Source organism: Bufo gargarizans, chromosome 1, assembly GCF_014858855.1.
Source record: "Bufo gargarizans isolate SCDJY-AF-19 chromosome 1, ASM1485885v1, whole genome shotgun sequence".
Classification (NCBI taxonomy): Eukaryota; Metazoa; Chordata; class Amphibia; order Anura; family Bufonidae; genus Bufo; species Bufo gargarizans.
Genome location: NC_058080.1, coordinates 279,556,768 through 279,574,169, shown reverse-complemented (window position 1 = coordinate 279,574,169; position 17,402 = coordinate 279,556,768). Strand labels below are relative to the sequence as shown.

Sequence of the window (17,402 nt, the reverse complement as noted above, 5' to 3'; positions counted from 1 at the left end):
CTCAGCACATGTACCTCCAGCACTGACAGACTCCCCCTCAGCACATGTACCTCCAGCACTGACAGACTTCCCCCTCCTCCTCAGCACATGTACCTCCAGCACTGACAGACTCCCCCTCAGCACATGTACCTCCAGCACTGACAGACTCCCCCTCCTCCTCAGCACATGTACCTCCAGCACTGACAGACTCCCCCTCAGCACATGTACCTCCAGCACTGACAGACTCCCCCTCCTCCTCAGCACATGTACCTCCAGCACTGACAGACTCCCCCTTCCCCTCAGCACATGTACCTCCAGCACTGACAGACTCCCCCTCCCCCCTCAGCACATGTACCTCCAGCACTGACAGACTCCCCCACTCCTCCTCAGCACATGTACCTCCAGCACTGACAGACTCCTCCCCCTCCTCCTCAGCACATGCACCTCCAGCACTGACAGACTCCTCCTCCCCCCTCAGCACATGCACCTCCAGCACTGACAGACTCCCCCTCCCCCCTCAGCACATGTACCTCCAGCACTGACAGACTCCCCCTCCCCCTCAGCACATGTACCTCCAGCACTGACAGACTCCCCCTCAGCACATGTACCTCCAGCACTGACAGACTCCCCCTCAGCACATGCACCTCCAGCACTGACAGACTCCCCCTCAGCACATGTACCTCCAGCACTGACAGACTCCCCCTCCCCCTCTATACATCACCTGCTCTGCATACAGACTTAGCTCTCCTGCTTCCGACCCTTCTAGCTGCCGATCCAGTCACGTGACAAGAGAATGTCACATGACCCAGTGACGTCAGGAGGTCTGTTTCCTGTAGAGAGCTTCAGCTACCAATGTCTCTGCAAGGAAGGAGATATCGGCGATGTTACAGGTCACATGACTATGACGTCACCACAGGTCCTTTCCCTCTACCAGGAGTGTGACTGCAGGAGAAGGTTCCCAGAATCGTGGAGCTTTTACTGTGAAGATTACATCAGGAAAAGGTGAAGGGAGCTGTAATGGTATTATACTGTAATCTACTGTATACTGGGGGGGGGCTGTATACTTTAGGGTGCTGTACTGTATACTGTGGGTGCTGTATACTATAGGGTGCTATACTGCATACTGTGGGTGCTGTATACTATAGGGTGCTAGACTGCATACTGTGGGTGCTGTATACTATAGGGTGCTATACTGCCTACTGTGGGGTGCTGTATACTATAGGGTGCTATACTGCATACTGTGGGTGCTGTATACTATAGGGTGCTCTACTGCATACTGTGGGTGCTGTATACTATAGGGTGCTAGACTGCATACTGTGGGTGCTGTATACTATAGGGTGCTATACTGCATACTGTGGGTGCTGTATACTATAGGGTGCGATACTACATTCTTTGGGTGCTGTATACTATAGTGTGCTATACTGTATATTGTGGGGTGCTGTATACTATAGGGTGCTATACTGTATACTGTGGGGAGCTGTATACTGTAGGGTGCTATACTGTATATTGTGGGGTGCTGTATACTATAGGGTGCTATACTGTATACTGTGGGTGCTGTATACTATAGGGTGCTATACTGTGGGTGCTGTATACTATAGGGTGCTATACTGCATACTGTGGGTGCTGTATACTATAGGGTGCTAGACTGCATAATGTGGGTGCTGTATACTATAGGGTGCTATACTGCATACTGTGGGGTGCTGTATACTATAGGGTGCTCTACTGCATACTGTGGGTGCTTTATACTATAGGGTGCTCTACTGCATACTGTGGGTGCTGTATACTATAGGGTGCTAGACTGCATACTGTGGGTGCTGTATACTATAGGGTGCTATACTGTATTCTGTGGGTGCTGTATACTATAGGGTGCTATACTGCATACTGTGGGTGCTGTATACTATAGGGTGCTATACTGCATACTGTGGGTGCTGTATACTATAGGGTGCTATACTGCATTCTTTGGGTGCTGTATACTATAGGGTGCTATACTGTATATTGTGGGGTGCTGTATACTATAGGGTGCTATACTGTATACTGTGGGTGCTGTATACTATAGGGTGCTATGCTGCATACTGTGAGGTGCTGTATACTATAGGGTGCTATACTGTATAGTGTAGGGTGCTATATACTATAGGGTGCTATACTGTGTTCTGTGTGGTGCTGCTGTATACTATAGGGTGCTCTACTGTATACTATAGGGTGCTATACTGTATACTGTGGGGTTCTGTATACTATAGGGTGCTATACTGTATTGTGTGGGGTGCTGTATACTATAGGGTAATATACTGTATACTGTGGGGTGCTGTATACTATAGGGTGCTATATTGGTTACTGTGGGGGGGCTGTATACTATAGGGTGCTGTATTGTTTACTGTGGGGTGCTGTATATTATAGGGTGCTGTATACTATAGGGTGCAATACTACATACTGTGGGGTGCTGTACACTATATGGTGCTATACTGCATACTATGGAGTGCTGTATACTATAGGGTGTTATACTGTATACTGTGGGGTGATGTATACTATAGGGTGCTATACTACATACTGTGGGGTGCTGTATACTATAGGGTGCTATACTGTATACTGTGGGGTGCTGTATACTATAGGGTGCTAGACTGCGGGTGCTGTATACTATAGGGTGCTATACTGCATACTGTGGGTGCTGTATACTATAGGGTGCTATACTGCATTCTGTGGGTGCTGTATACTATATGGTGCTATACTGTATAGTGTGGGGTGCTATATACTATAGGGTGTTATACTGTGGGGTGCTGTATAATATAGGGTGCTATATTGTATAGTGTGGGGTGCTGTATATTATAGGGTGCTATACTGTATACTGTGGGGTGCTGTATACTATAGGGTGCTATACTGTATACTGTGGGGTGCTGTATACTATAGGGTGCTAGACTGCGGGTGCTGTATACTATAGGGTGCTATACTGCATACTGTGGGTGCTGTATACTATAGGGTGCTATACTGCATACTGTGGGTGCTGTATACTATAGGGTGCTATACTGCATTCTTTGGGTGCTGTATACTATAGGGTGCTAGACTGCGGGTGCTGTATACTATAGGGTGCTATACTGCATACTGTGGGTGCTGTATACTATAGGGTGCTATACTGCATTCTGTGGGTGCTGTATACTATAGGGTGCTATACTGTATAGTGTGGGGTGATATATACTATAGGGTGTTATACTGTGGGGTGCTGTATACTATAGGGTGCTGTATATTATAGGGTGCTATGCTGTATACTGTGTGGTGCTGTATACTATAGGGTGCTATACTGTATAGTGTGGGGTGCTGTATACTATATGGTGATATACTGCATACTGTGGGGTGCTGTATACTATAGGGTGCTATATTGGTTACTGTGGGGGGGGGGGGCTGTATACTATAGGGTGTTATACTGTATACTGTGGGGTCCTGTTTATCATAGGGTGCTGTACTGTATACTGTGGGGTGCTTTATACTATAGGGTGCAATACTGCATACTGTGGGGTGCTGTACACTATAGGGTGCTATACTGTATACTATGGAGTGCTGTATACTATAGGGTGTTATTCTGTATACTGTGGGGTAATATATACTATAGGGTGCTATTCTGCATACTGTGGGGTGCTATATACTATAGGGTGCTATACTGTATACTGTGGGGTGCTGTATACTATAGGGTGCTCTACTGTATACTGTGGAATGCTATATATTATCGGGTGCTATACTGCATACTGTGGGGTGCTGTATACTATAGGGTGCTATACTATATACTGTGGGTGCTGTATACCATAGGGTGCTATGCTGCATACTGTGAGGTGCTGTATACTATAGGGTGCTATACTGTATAGTGTAGGGTGCTGTATACTATAGGGTGCTATACTGTATAGTGTAGGGTGCTGTATACTATAGGGTGCTATACTGTGTACTGTGTGGTGCTGTATACTATAGGGTGCTATACTGTATACTGTATGGGGTATTGTGTACTATAAGGTGCTTTGCTGTATACTGTGGGTTTCTGTATACTATAGGGTGGTATACTGTATTGTGTGGGGTGCTGTATACTATAGGGTAATATACTGTATACTGTGGGGTGCTGTATACCATAGGGTGCTATATTGGTTACTGTGGGGGGGCTGTATACTATAGGGTGCTGTATTGTTTACTGTGGGGTGCTGTATATTATAGGGTGCTGTACTGTATACTGTGGGGTGCTGTATACTATAGGGTGCAATACTGCATACTGTGGGGTGCTGTACACTATATGGTGCTATACTGCATACTATGGAGTGCTGTATACTATAGGGTGCTATACTGTATACTATGGAGTGCTGTATACTATAGGGTGTTATACTGTATACTGTGGGGTGATGTATACTATAGGGTGCTATACTACATACTGTGGGGTGCTATATACTATAGGCTGCTATACTATAGGGTGCTCTACTTTATATTGTGGAATGCTATATACTATAGGGTGCTATTCTGCATACTGTGGGTGTTGTACACTATAGGGTGCTATACTGCATACTATGGAGTGCTGTATACTATAGGGTGCTATACTGTATACTGTTGGGTGCTATATACTATAGGGCGCTATACTGTATACTGTGGGGTGCTGTATACTATAGGGTGCTCTACTGTATACTGTGGGTGCTGTATACTATAGGGTGCTATACTGTATACTGTATGGGGTATTGTGTACTATAAGGTGCTTTGCTATATACTGTGGGTGCTATACTGTATATTGTGGTTGGGCTGTATACTATAGGGAGCTATACTGTATACTGTGGGCGGCTGTATACTATAGGGTGCTATACTGCATACTGTGGGGGGGCTGTATACTATATTGAGCTATACTGTATACTGTGGTGTGCTGTATACTATAGGGTGCTATACTGTGTATTGTGGGGTTCTGTTTACTATATGGTGCTATACTGTATACTGTGGGGTGCTGTATACTACAGGGTGCTATAATGTGGGGTGCTGTATACTATAGGGTGCTATACTGCATAGTGCATACTATGGGGTGCTATATGCTATAGGATGCTGTACTGTATACTGTGGGGTGCTATATACTATAGAGTACTACACAGTAAACTGTGGGGTGCTTTATATTATAGGTTGCTATACTGTATACTATGGGGTGCTGTATACTACAGGGTGCTATACTGTATACTGTGGGGTGCTGTATACTATAGGGTGCTATACTGCATAATGTGGGGTGCTGTATACTATAGGGTGCTATACTGCATAGTGCATACTATGGGGTGCTATATGCTATAGGATGCTGTACTGTATACTGTGGGGTGCTTTATACTATAGAGTACTACACAGTAAACTGTGGGGTGCTGTATATTATAGGTTGCTATACTGTATACTATGGGGTGCTGTATACTACAGGGTGCTATTCTGTATACTGTGGGGTAGGGATGTCCCGATACAATTTTTTTAAGACTGAGTACGAGTACCGATACTTTTATTTAAGTACTCACCGATACCAATTACCGATACCAATTTTAACAATACAATACACACACATGTATTTTGTGACCACTGACCAACCAAAAGGCCCAAAAACAGAACTATAACATTGTTTAAGTACAAGAGGCAGTGTATCAATCAATATGTAATATAAGTGGAAGGTTTTTTTTAAGCGCCGCAGTTGCTGATAGCAATGTTTACTTTTCCTTTGTACAAGGGTTAATAAATTAATAAATGGGCATATAACCGTGTTTCACAACCAATGTGCCTCCAGCAGTTGCAAAACTACATCTCCCAGAATGCCTGGACAGCCTTTGCATGCTGGGAGGTGTAGTTTTGCAACTGCTGGATGCACACTGGTTGGGAAACCCTGTTATATGCCCATTTCCTCCCCCCTCCACCTTATTTTATATTCTCTTTTTACTGAATTTCTCCGAAGCTTTATTACTTTACTAGGGTCGGTTCCTCTACCATTGGAAACTCCTGGCAGCAAACTCTGTGTGAGGAGGGTGTCTGGACTCTGGAGAGGCTTTTCCCGTGGCCGGCTGCTCCTGTGCTCCGATTCGGAGATCAGATATCTGTGGGCAAAGTCATGGGCAACATGAATAAAAAAAAAACACTTGAGGTTTCAAGGAGAGTTAGGAGACATTACACTGGGGGCAGCCACAAGGAGACGTATGGGGGCAGCCACAAGGAGACGTATGGGGGCAGCCACAAGGAGACGTATGGGGGCAGCCACAAGGAGACGTATGGGGCAGCCACAAGGAGACGTTATACTGTATGGGGGCAGCCACAAGGAGACGTTATACTGTATGGGGGCAGCCACAAGGAGACGTTATACTGTATGGGGGCGCCACAAGGAGACGTTACACTGTATGGGGCAGCCACAAGGAGACGTTATACTGTATGGGGGCAGCCACAAGGAGACGTTATACTGTATGGGGGCAGCCACAAGGAGACGTTATACTGTATGGGGGTAGCCACAAGGAGACGTTACACTGTATGGGGGCAGCCACAAGGAGACGTTATACTGTATGGGGGCAGCCACAAGGAGACGTTATACTGTATGGGGGCAGCCACAAGGAGACGTTATAATGTATGGGGGCAGCCACAAGGAGACGTTATACTGTATGGGGGCAGCCACAAGGAGACGTTACTGTATGGGGGCAGCCACAAGGAGACGTTATACTGTATGGGGCAGCCACAAGGAGACGTTATACTGTATGGGGGCAGCCACAAGGAGACGTTTATACTGTATGGGGGCAGCCACAAAGGAGACATACGGTATGGGGGCAGCCACAAGGAGACATTATACTGTATTGGGGGCAGCCACAAGGAGACGTTATACTGTACGGGGGCAGCCACAAGGAGACGTTATACTGTACGGGGGCAGCCACAAGGAGACATTATACTGTATGGGGGCAGCCACAAGGAGACGTATAATGTATGGGGCAGCCACAAGGAGACGTTATACTGTATGGGGGCAGCCACAAGGAGACGTTATACTGTATGGGGGCAGCCCACAGGAGACGTTATACTGTATGGGGGCAGCCACAAGGAGACGTTATAATGTATGGGGGCAGCCACAAGGAGACGTTATACTGTGTGAGGGGAAGCCACAAGGAGACATTATACTGTATGGGGCAGCCACATGGAGACGTTATACTGTAGGGGGGCCCACAAGGAGACATTACACTGATGGCAGCCACAAGGAGACGTTACACTGTATGGGGGCAGCCACAAGGAGACGTTATACTGTATGGGGCAGCCACAAGGAGACATTATAATGTATGGGGGCAGCCACAAGGAGACGTTACACTGTATGGGGGCAGCCACAAGGAGACGTTATACTGTACGGGGGCAGCCACAAGGAGACGTTATACTGTATGGGGGCAGCCACAAGGAGACGTTATACTGTACGGGGGCAGCCACAAGGAGAGTTATACTGTACGGGGGCAGCCACAAGGAGACGTTATACTGTATGGGGGCAGCCACAAGGAGACATTATACTGTATGGGGGCAGCCACAAGGAGACGTTATAATGTATGGGGGCAGCCACAAGGAGACGTTACACTGTATGGGGGCAGCCACAAGGAGACGTTATACTGTATGGGGGCAGCCACAAGGAGACGTTATACTGTATGGGGGCAGCCACAAGGAGACGTTATACTGTATGGGGGCAGCCACAAGGAGACGTTATACTGTATGGGGGCAGCCACAAGGAGACGTTATAATGTATGGGGGCAGCCACAAGGAGACGTTATACTGTGTGAGGGGAAGCCACAAGGAGACATTATACTGTATGGGGGCAGCCACAAGGAGACGTTATACTGTATGGGGGCCCACAAGGAGACATTACACTGATGGCAGCCACAAGGAGACGTTACACTGTATGGGGGCAGCCACAAGGAGACGTTATACTGTATGGGGGCAGCCACAAGGAGACATTATAATGTATGGGGGCAGCCACAAGGAGACGTTACACTGTATGGGGGCAGCCACAAGGAGACGTTACACTGTATGGGGGCAGCCACAAGGAGACGTTATAATGTATGGGGGCAGCCACAAGGAGACATTACACTGTATGGGGGCAGCCACAAGGAGACGTTAAAATGTATGGGGGCAGCCACAAGGAGACGTTACACTGTATGGGGGCAGCCACAAGGAGACGTTACACTGTATGGGGGCAGCCACAAGGAGACGTTACACTGTATGGGGGCGGCCACAAGGAGACGTTACACTGTGTGAGGGGAAGCCACAAGGAGACGTTATACTGTATGGGGGCAGCCACAAGGAGACGTTACACTGTATGGGGGCAGCCACAGGGAGACGTTACACTGTATGGGGGCAGCCACAAGGAGACGTTATAATGTATGGGGGCAGCCACAAGGAGACGTTACACTGTATGGGGGCAGCCACAAGGAGACGTTATAATGTATGGGGGGCAGCCACAAGGAGACGTTACACTGTATGGGGGCAGCCACAAGGAGACGTTACACTGTATGGGGGCAGCCACAAGGAGACGTTACACTGTATGGGGGCAGCCACAAGGAGACGTTACACTGTATGGGGGCAGCCACAAGGAGACGTTACACTATATGGGGGCGGCCACAAGGAGACGTTATACTGTGTGAGGGGAAGCCACAAGGAGACGTTATACTGTATTGGGGCAGCCACAAGGAGACGTTATACTGTGTGAGGGGAAGCCACAAGGAGACGTTATACTGTATGGGGGCAGCCACAAGGAGACGTTATACTGTATGGGGGCAGCCACGAGGAGACGTTATACTGTGTGAGGAGACGTTATACTGTATGTGAGGGAAGCCACAAGGAGACGTTATAACTGTATGGGGGCAGCCACAAGGAGACGTTATACTGTGTGGAGGGGAAGCCACAAGGAAGACGTTATACTGTGTGAGGGGCAGCCACATGGAGACGTTATACTGTATGGGGGCAGCCACAGGATACGTTATACTGTATGGGGCAGCCACAAGGAGACGTATACTGTATGGGGGCAGCCACAAAGGAGACGTTATACTGTATGGGGGCCACAAGCAGATGTTATACTGTATGGGGGGCAGCACCAGGAGACGTTTATACTGTATGGGGGCGGCCACAAGGAGACGTTATACTGTATGGGGGGCGAGCCACAAGGAGACGTTATACCTGTCTGGGGGGCAGCCACAAGGAGACGTTATACTGTATGGGGGGCAGCCACAAGGAGACGTTATACTGTATGGGGGCGGCCACAAGGAGACGTTATACTGTATGGGGGGCAGCCACAAGGAGATGTTATACTATATGGGGGCAGCCACAAGGAGACGTTATACTATATGGGGGCAGCCACAAGGAGACGTTATACTGTATGGGGGGCAGCCACAAGGAGATGTTATACTATATGGGGGCAGCCACAAGGAGACGTTATACTATATGGGGGCAGCCACAAGGAGACCGTTAACTGTATGGGGCCACAAGGAGACGTTTACTGTATGGGGGCAGCCACAAGGAGGCGTTATACTGTATGGGGGCAGCCACAAGGAGGCGTTATACTGTATGGGGGCAGCCACAAGGAGACGTTACACTGTATGGGGGCAGCCACAAGGAGACGTTATACTGTATGGGGCAAACTACAAATTGGTGTGGTATTAAAAAGCAGGAAGTGCTCAACCCCATATGCAGTGGTGCATCTATACTGGGGGGGCAGATCCTGCACTTGTGGCCCGTTGCTAATGGCAATCCCCAGCAAAAATGCATACAATGGAGGATGCCTGCAGCGGACCACAAGTACCACAATGGACATCCTACACAGGAAAGCAATTGTGTGGATGTGATAAGCAGACAAAATAACATAACAAAAACAGAGACAGGTGCACTATGCGGTCTTACTAACCCTCATACTGATGTAAAATTGAGAATTAGCCAACATATCCTGCTTGGAGGACATGTATGGGGCAGCCACAAGGAGACGTTATACTGTATGGGGCGGCCACAAGGAGACGTTATACTGTATAGGGGCAGCCACAAGGAGACGTTATACTGTATGGGGGCAGCCACAAGGAGACGTTACACTGTATGGGGGCAGCCACAAGGAGATGTTATACTGTGTGGGGGCAGCCACAAGGCGACGTTATACTGTATGGGGGCAGCCACAAGGAGGCGTTATACTGTATGGGGGGCGGCCATAAGGAGACGTTATACTGTATGGGGGCGGCCACAAGGAGACGTTATACTGTATGGGGGCAGCCACAAGGAGACGTTATACTGTATGGGGGGCGGCCACAAGGAGACGTTATACTGTATGGGGGGCGGCCACAAGGAGACGTTATACTATGGGGGGCGGCCACAAGGAGACGTTATACTGTATGGGGCAGCCACAAGGAGACGTTATACTGTGTGGGGGCAGCCACAAGGAGACGTTATACTGTATGGGGGCAGCCACAAGGAGACGTTATACTGTATGGGGCAGCCACAAGGAGACGTTATACTGTGTGGGGGCAGCCACAAGGAGACGTTATACTGTATGGGGGCAGCCACAAGGAGACGTTATACTGTATGGGGCAGCCACAAGGAGACGTTATACTGTATGGGGCAGCCACAAGGAGACGTTATACTGTATGGGGGCAGCCACAAGGAGACGTTACACTGTATGGGGGCAGCCACAAGGAGACGTTATACTGTATGGGGGCAGCCACAAGGAGACTGTATGGGGGCTACAAGGAGAAGTTACACTGTATGGGGGCAGCCACAAGGAGATGTTATACTGTATGGGGGCAGCCACAAGGAGACGTTATACTGTATGGGGGCAGCCACAAGGAGACGTTACACTGTACGGGGGCAGCCACAAGGAGACGTTATACTGTATGGGGGCAGCCACAAGGAGACTGTATGGGGGCTACAAGGAGAAGTTACACTGTATGGGGGCAGCCACAAGGAGACGTTACACTGTATGGGGGCAGCCACAAGGAGATATTATACTGTATGGGGCCCACAAGGAGACGCTACTGTAAGGAGTCAGGACAACAATTTTTGAAGCCCCTCCCTCCTCAGTATAATAGTCTTGTGGCCCTCATACAGTAATGTATATTTCTTCTTGCCCTAATGCCTGCTTTTAGAGATCAATGTGCAGCTTGCAGGCAGGAAGGGAAGGACCAGGGCCATAGAAGACGGACACAACACCTTTATTTCTTTTAACTGGTTATAATCTTCTAACTAAGCTTTATACACTTACTAGGGTCGGTTCCTATAACTTTTAAAACTACTGGCAGGCGAACTCTGTGTGAGGAGGCCGGAGGGTGTCTGGACTCTGGAGAGGCTTTTCCCGCGGCTGGCTTGCTCTTGTGCTCCGATTCGGAAATCAGATGTCTGTGGGGGGAGGAGCCGGGGACGATGGCGGCCGCTGCGGAAAGTGTGAATCAGAGCAGGCGCGGGAAAAGTCTCTTTCCAGACAACCTCCACCACATGCAGAACTGGTCATGTCGGATGGCTGTGGGTGGAGTCTTAAACATGGGAGGAGCCGGGGACAGCGGAGGCCGCTGGTAATCCGGGCGAGGGGGCGGAGACTGGGAGCAAGAAGAAGCTGTTTTTGCTGTGCGACGGTGCGAGATGCAGGGGCAGGCCGCGGACGGACACATTTAGAAGCGGCGCACAGGTATCGGCAGTGGTATCGGGGACATTTGCACGAGTACAAGTACTCGTGCAAATGTCTGGTATCGGTCCCGATACCGATTCTGGTATCGGTATCGGGACATCCCTACTGTGGGGTGCTGTATACTACAGGGTGCTATACTGCCTACTGTGGGTGCTGTATATTATAGGGTGCTATAATGTATACTGTGGGGTGCTGTATACTACAGGGTGCTATACTATATACTGTGGGGTGCTGTATACTACAGGGAGCTATACTGTATACTGTGGGGTTCTGTATACTACTGGGTGCTATACTATATAATGTGGGGTGCTGTATACTATAAAGTGCTATACTGTAAACTGTGGGGTGCTGTATTTTATAGGATGCTATACTGCATACTGTGGGGTGCTGTTTACTATAGGGTGCTATACTGTATACTGTGGAGTGTTGTTTACTATAGGTTGCTATAATGTATACTGTGGGGTGCTGTATACTACAGGGTGCTATACTATATACTGTGAGGTGCTGTATACTACAGGGTGCTATACTATATACTGTGGGGTGCTGTATACTATTTTGGATCTCGTCAATTGTCAGTAAAGTTGATGTGCTGGTCCAATTTATAGAAGTAGTTTTACAGAGAAGTTCCCCCCTTCCCCTTCCAGATAGGGGAAGCTGCTTCTTTCTGTCTCTTTGAAGCTGCTTGCTTGAGCTGAACGGAAACCGTCTTGTGACACGTGATAAAGCAAAGAGCAGGATTCTTGTTCTAGGTATTGGCTGGGTGCCTGATCGCCATTTTAACTATAGTATAGTTCTCAACAAGCAAGTATCCACTTTGTATCAATAGTCCATAACAGTCCCCCCTTGGAGACTTGATTGTAGAGTTTCCCTCGCCTAGCGAATCCCCTGGGAATACCTTTCTACAACATGTGGCTTACCGTTTGGTCTGGGTGTGTTATCTTTGGCCCTGCGGTACAAGGTGTGTTTAGGAATAGCATTTATGTCAGTCTCAGAGTGTGGTACTATGAAGGTGGCAGGAGTAAGCCTGGCGATAATGCACAGTCCTGGGACAGTCTCAGTGTGTGGTGCTATGAAGGTGGCAGGAGTAAGCCTGGCGATGGTGCACAGTCCTGGGACAATTTCAGAGTGTGGTACTATGAAGGTGGCGGGAGTAAGCCTGGCGATGGTGCACAGTCCTGGGACAGTCTCAGAGTGTGGTACTATGAAGGTGGCAGGAGTAAGCCTGGCGATGGTGCACAGTCCTGGGACAATTTCAGAGTGTGGTACTATGAAGGTGGCGGGAGTAAGCCTGGCGATGGTGCACAGTCCTGGGACAGTCTCGGATAATCATTTGTACACTTTGTGTCCACAAACTAAGTATATGTCTTCTGGAACTGCCACTGCGGTGCTATTGAATAATTGGGTAATTCGTTTGGCTAATTGTATCCCTTTCGCCAGCTCATATCCTTATAACTGACCTTCGGTGTTGTTAGCTAATATACCTGTGATAAGGTCCTGTACGGTGGTTACAGGGTAGGTCTTTTCTGTTCTCGGCATCTACACCAATACACTGCACGAGTCATTGCAGCCTGAGTGTATGTGTGGACTAAATGTCACCCCTTTGGTTTATACATTGTGTCCAGCTAGGGAAACGTGTCCTGATCTGTTTATCATGAGCCATGAGGCATCTGCCCGCCCTACGACAGATAGGGACACTTCCCTGCCCTTGTGTGTACTGGATTTAACTCAGTATATGCTGGTGAGAAAGATAGTAGAGTTAGACAGGTCAATCAGTTCAGAAAGGTCCAGGGGTATCGTAACATGTGGCATGAGCTCACAGGACTGTGGGTACAGATCCAACAATCTCTCAGAGTCTCAGTCTCATTCAACCCCTAGACTAGAATGTGATGGTGCCGTATCAGTGAATTGTCCCATTCATCAACACTGCGGCTATGCCTACAGTAAAAGTCATGATAAGTAGGTGGACCCTCATGGCTTATTGTTCCTGGGTCGTCGGGACAGTCTTTACTCTTTTACAATGTGAGGCGTGGATCAAGGTAGGTATCCCTTCGAGTTTCTCAGAGGTCAGGGTAAGGCCCCTCGTATCCTGGTTCGAGGGTGTTTCTGACGTGTTTCTTGACCACCACCCACTCTCCAAGTTTGAGACTGTGGCTTCCCTCTAGGGAGTCAGGATCTGGAATGGAAGAGAAAACTTGTGCACATATGTTAGTAGTATTGTTGCGGGTATCGAAATTTCGATACCCAATCAAAACTTTTGTCCCGGTATCTATACGATACCGGGATTTCCATTTTTTTCGATACTGGGCTGCGCAGTCTAGTATCTCTGAACATGAGCGAGCTGCTGTTGGCGCGCTCATGTTCTCTCAGCAGCACAGGGGAGAAGGAAGCAGTGTCTCCATCCCCCTGTGCTGCTGCTGCCGCTGCCACCAATGAACGGAGAGAGGGGCGGAGGAGGGGCGGGCGCACTGCGCCACCAGTGATAGGACTTTTCCTACACAGAGCGGCGCACAGTGATGTCCCAGCACTTACCATTATTCCTGGGCGCCGCTCCAATCGCCCGCTGTGCCCCATTACTGTCTCCTCGCCTGCTCCACATGCTAATTACTATCGGAGCAATGGGGAGGAGACATCAGCTTCTCTAGTGGGCGTTCCTTCTCCCTGCGCTGCGATTGGACAGCGCTACAGCCGGGGAGAAGGAACGCCCACTAGAGAAGCTGATGTCTCCTCCCCATTGCTCCGATAGTAATTAGCATATGGAGCAGGAGAGGAGACAGTAATGGGGCACAGCGGGCAAACGGAGCGGCGCCCAGGAATAATGGTGAGTGCTGGGACATCTCTGGGCGCCGCTCTGTGTAGCCTAATACTGAAACTCTGGACCCAGGAAAAGTAGACTTTAACACATAATACAGGAGGCGGGTGCCGGCAGCAGAATCGCATTGCCGGCACCCTGCCCCTGACAGGGAGCTGCGATCAGCGGCAGTTAATCCCTCAGGTGCGGCACCTGAGGGGTTAACTGCTGCTGATCTGCCAGTACCCGCCTCCTGTATTAAGGGGTAATTATCATTGGTGGCGCAGTGCGCCGCCGCCCCCCCCCCTTAAAATCATTGGCACAGTGCCCCCTCCCCCCATTATTAAAATCATTGGTGGCAGTGGCCACAGGGTCCCCCCCCCGATCGGAAATAGTTATTAAATAAAAAGTATATTAAGGCCCCTTTCACACTTGCGTTGTCCGGATCCGGCATAGAGTTCCGTCGTCGGGGCTCTATGCCGGAAGAATCCTGATCAGGATTATCCTAATGCATTCTGAATGGAGTGAAATCCGTTCAGGATGCATCAGGATGTCTTCAGTTCCGGAACGGAACGTTTTTTGGCCGGAGAAAATACCGCAGCATGCTGCGCTTTTTGCTCCGGCCAAAAATCCTGAAGACTTGCCGCAAGGCCGGATCCGGAATTAATGCCCATTGAAAGGCATTGATCCGGATCCGGCCTTAAGCTAAACGTCGTTTCGGCGCATTACCGGATCCGACGTTTAGCTTTTTCTCAATGGTTACCATGGCTGCTGGGATGCTAAAGTCCTGGCAGCCATGGTAAAGTGTAGTGGGGAGCGGGGAGCAGTATACTTACCGTCCGTGCGGCTCCCGGGGCGCTCCAGAGGGACGTCAGGGGGCCCCAGGCGCATGGATCACGTGATCGCATGGCACGTCATCCATACGCATGGGGCGCTCTGACGTCACTCTGGAGCGCCCCGGGAGCCGCACGGACTGTAAGTATACCGCTCCCCCGCTCCTACTATGGCAACCAGGACTTTAATAGCGTCCTGGCTGCCATAGTAACACTGAAAGCATTTTGAAGACGGATCCGTCTTCAAAAGTATCGCAATACTTTTTTATGGTATCGAAACCGAATAAAAAAAATTGGTATCGCAACAACTCTACATGTTAGACAATTGTTTACTCAGGGCAATCACATATTTTGCAACAGATGCATAATGCATTAGTACTTGCTGTGGGAAGTACTGCCCCATCCTAGGCCCTGTCCCAAACAAAATTTCATATGGAGTCAGTTTGTGTGGAGGCCTAGGAGTAACTAACTGAAAATAGTGCTATTGGCAGGCATTGTACCCAACTGAGCCCTGTCTCTCTAGTAATTTTCAGCATCTTGGACTCCAGTACCCCGTTCAGTCGTTCGACTTTGTCGCTGCTTTGGGGTCTGTAGGGTGTGTGATAGGCTAAGTGTGACCCTACCATCTTCCAGACTTCTTGGGTTGAGCTAGCAGTGAATGCTGGGCCCTGATCACACTCAAGGACCTCAGTTACTGCCAACCTACAAACAGTTTCCTGCATTAGTTTCTTAGCAGTTGTTGTGGCTGTCTAATTTCAGACGGGGTAGGCTTCTGGCCACCCAGAGAACAAGTCTACCACTACTAGCACATATTGAAACCCTTGGCTCATTGGCATCTGGATGTGGTCAATTTGAATCCGTTGGAACGGGTACTGGGCTTTGAGGAGACATTTGGTTGGTGTAGGCTCAGTTCTTCCCGGGTTGCACTGCGCACAGATGAGGCAAGACTGAGTATGCCTCACCAGGACAGGGGTTATCCCTGGGGCCACCCATGTTTTGTCAATTAGTTCTTTCATGATGGTCTTAGATTGGTGGGTGGGCCCATGAGCTATTGAAGCTATCAGAGGATAGAAAGCTTTAGGCAGACATACTCTCTTTCCTTTGGTCCACAGTCCAGATTCTTTCTCTTCTTGGGCCTGCTTCTGTAACTAGACTAGCAGGTCCCAGGAGACCTCTTTTGGTTCCTGTGTTAGGTCTGTTGTGGACTCTGCTGCCATGAAGACTTGTGAGGTTTGTTCTTCCTCTTTCACTGCTGCTTGGTCAGCTAGAGCATTTCCTCAGGCTTCAGAGGTGTCAGCTCGAGTATGAGCCTCTACCTTGATCCCTGCCACTTGGGTGGGCAGGAGTACTGCTGCCATTAGAACCGCTACTGCTTAAGCATTCTTGATTGGAGTAATATGGAAGGCCCGGGATTACATCATGGCTGCAGGAACCCCAAAGTCATGAACTACTCCAAAGGTATATCTAGAGTCTGTGTAGATATTGGCGGTAGAGTCTTTTGCCATGAGGCAGGCAATGAGTTCAGCCTCCTGTGCTGACTGGTCTGGGCGCAATTGTCTTGCACACAGCACCTCATGCTCACTAGTGACTGCCATGCCTGTATGGAACTTCCCCTTGTCATCGGTGTACCTTGAGCCGTTCACAAAGAAAGTCCAGTGTGGATTCAGTAATGGAGTGTCTTGAATTGATGGTGGTGTTCCTACTTCAGCCTCCATAATTGTGAGGCAGTCGTGTTCCGGTTCAGCATAAATTGAGTCAGAGGAACCCCATAGTTCTTCTTGAAGATCCTCTTCGGCCTGTAGATCAATACAATCTTCAGATTCTCCAGTATACTCCCCCCCCCCCCCCCCTTGGAAGAGGGAGAAGAGCAGCAGGATTGAGGATGTGACATCTTTGAATAGTGACATTATCAGGTAGGAGCAGGCTACCTTGCAACCGTAGGTGACGTTGATTAGTCAGATGCCTAGGTTGTGTTTGTTGGAGAATGGCAGAAATGTCATGTGGTGCTAGAATAGTGAGGGGTGACCTAGTACCATATCAGAAGTGGTGTCCAGCAGGACACTGGCTGCATGTACAGCTCTGACACAGGAAGGGGCTGTCCTGGCTACTGGGTCCAGTCTCTTTTTATGGTAGGACTTTGGGGTCCTTCAGGGTCACAGTGACTGGTGGGACA

General features: G+C 49.1%; 1 protein-coding gene across 1 annotated transcript in view; it reads left to right on the top strand.

Moving 5' to 3' along the window:
• The first annotated feature begins 888 nt into the window (after positions 1 to 888).
• The window catches only part of LOC122945186 (ecto-ADP-ribosyltransferase 5-like), a 72,995-nt gene continuing 56,481 nt past the window's right edge, over positions 889 to 17,402 (top strand). The window contains exon 1 of the mRNA XM_044304132.1: positions 889 to 975. The gene's annotated coding sequence lies outside the window, so the exon portion shown is untranslated. The remainder of the gene's footprint in view (positions 976 to 17,402) is intronic.